Raw genomic sequence first — 2,850 nt, 5'->3', positions numbered from 1 at the left:
GTTTGGCAGCTCTTGGACTACCAGCAACACAGAACTCTATTGTTAAAATGTCCTAGATGTCCAATGTGCTAGAAGCATGTTTCTCTTTACCTTCTTATTCTACCTGGTATTTCTTCTGGGGGCCATTTTGATAGACTTACTGGATGCTTTTCTTTTGGTACAGCTCTTTTTCAGAAGTGTAAATACGTAAATTGCAGCTATCAATAATGTGGTTACGCCATGAAATGCTACAAATGCTGGTCCAAGAGGGGTGAGCTTGTTCAGCATTCTCTGGCTGTCTTGCTGGATAGTGGGAGCTCTCTGGAATCTCAAAGCAGCTGTTCAAATATTGTTTCTCATGTAAGGAAATGGGTGCCAAGTGGTGACACAGTCCTTTAGGCTTGTGGAGGACATCTTTGAATATTATACCTCTCTGTGTAGCTAGGAGTGCCTACCAAAGTGGATTTCTTGTTTTCATTTTGTGGTGTGTGTGTATGTGTGTGAATGTGTGGATGTGTGTGTGTACATGTGTGTGAATGTGTGTATGTGTGTGTACTTGTGTGCGGGAACATGCTCATGCAGCTAATGTTTGACCCCTGGACCAATGCTTTTTCAAATTTTCAAGCACATTTGGATCATCTGAAGACATCTTTTTGTAATGTGAACACTGAACTCTTGTGACAAGCTCAAGAGTCTGCCTCTACAGCAAGCTCCCAGGGAGGCAATGCTGACGCTGTTTGTCTGTGGGCCATGCTTTGGGCAGCAAAGACTTAGTAGGTGCATGATCTGATCTGGCTTGTTTGTGAGTCATCCTTCCTAATCTCAGAACTGTATAACTAGGCCTGTCTTCTCTTTAAAATGTAACTTCTTTTTTTAGAATTTATTTTTAGTTTTTCATACAACAGATTTCAGTCAAATCTTTCTCTCCATCCCCCAGATCCTCCCAGAACCCCCTTCTCCACAGTACCTGATTTCTATCTCCCAGGTGACTTCTGCTAGAGATGTATAGTCTATTCTTCCTCTCGCTGAGTTTCCATTTCCTTTTTTTTTTTCCCTCCCTCTGGACCCGCAGCACTTGTTGAAGTTTACAGAAGATGCTGCAAGCTGCCATGCTATTGGATTAATCCTGCACCCCCAGTCTTAGAGATTGCTTGGCACATGTGGTAGGTTGCACTGGATCTTGGGTTTAGCAGGGCCTCCATGGATATTTGTTAGCTGAGCAACAGGCCCGTGATTCTAAACATTTTGTATAATTGAGAAACTTGCAAGTAATTGACAAAAGTTAGTGACTTTGCATCATTCTCTTTCTTGCAGAGGCAGAGGCCAGTGTTGTCTGCAGTTGCTGTTTTTTTGTTTTTTGTTTTTGTTTAATAACTTGTTGTGTAAGGAACTGGCTACAACAGAATATTGACTGAACGTGAGTTTTTGTGCCCAAGCACTGGTGAATTTGGAGCAGTATCCTTAAGACCGGTTAGCACATATTTGGCCACAGAGACCAAATGTGCTCACAACCCAAGGACTGTGTTTGGAAACCCTGTAAAAATGTGGGACGAGGTTGTACGTACGCATGAAGCCTCCATTTCCAGCCCACGCCTTGTGCTGTTCATAGAGCCTTTCCTCTCAGCCCTGGTGTTTCCTGCCTCAGTCGGGGTATGAATGGGGACGTCAAGTCTAATTAAATAGGATTTCTTACCTGCCTACAAGACGTGTGATTTAGTAATACGGAGTCATACTTAGATTGACCCTGCAGAGCTTATGTAGCCACATAATCGGACTTTTCTCTGTTGAATTATTCAGTAGGTCATAACTGCCCAAGCAAAGGAAAGGCTCCACTTACGTATCAAAACACCAGGTATTAGTTATGCTTACAGTGTCCAAGTTCACTAACAATACATTAAAAAATAAATAAATTCTAGCAGATTGAAGGCTTTCTGTGCAATACTTCCATCACCATTGCCTCATATTTGTTGTGGTTTCATGAGCGAGTGAGAGAGAAAGGCTTTGTCACAGTCAGTGCGTGGCAACTTCAGTATGCATCGGATACACACCGGCACTTCTGAAACCCCAAAGCCAGTAACGATTAGATCATAAATTCCTGTTAAGTCTGGCTGAATATATGTTGGGTCCATTTTAGGAGTTGGCCAAAACCATGAGTGCCACAAACACCTCCCACCCACACAAAGAGTAGAGATCAAGTCGTTTGATAGAGGCCACCAAGCCCCTGCTCTGGGAGAGAAGATTTTGGCTCTTCCTGTGCTCATGCTGGGTCTTCCCAGGGACCGAGATAGGGTCCTAAGAACATCAGTAAAGTAGCATGTATGTCCACTTTGTGCTGTCCCCTTTTCTAACTCTAAGTCTAGGCGAGGTATAGATGTCACGCGAAGGTGCGATGGAAGTACAGCTACCCACTTCCTGTGCCTGGCAGGGCTAAGCGGAAGGGGCGGGGCTCGGTTTGTTGAAGTCCAGGAGGCTGAGCACGGACACGCATTATTTCGATGAAGGTTAACCTGGGTCTGAGAGTGGACTTTCATGGTTAAAAGCAAGCTTCTTTGTGGGGCTGATAGGAACTGGAAAATTTTCAGTCTGTTGAGTGTGGTTCAAGGGCAGAGAAGGAAGGTCTGATGGGGCAAACATGTAGACAGTAGGTAGAGGAAAATACACTTGTTCCCGATTTGAGTGATGCTGTCTGCAGACTACACAGTAAGCTTAATGAGTATCTGGGTGTCTAAGGGGGAAACAGAAAGGAGAGCATCGGCCAAGTGGTTTTTTTGTATCTCAGCAGTGGACCTTAGAAAATACTGCCTTAGTTGAGGTAAGTCTGACGTCACTTACCTAGCACTCAGGAAGTAGAGGTAGGAGAATTGGTGTGAG

The sequence above is a fragment of the Acomys russatus genome, chromosome 32, assembly GCF_903995435.1.
Source record: "Acomys russatus chromosome 32, mAcoRus1.1, whole genome shotgun sequence".
NCBI lineage: Eukaryota > Metazoa > Chordata > Mammalia > Rodentia > Muridae > Acomys > Acomys russatus.
Note: the sequence above shows the minus strand (reverse complement) of the source record.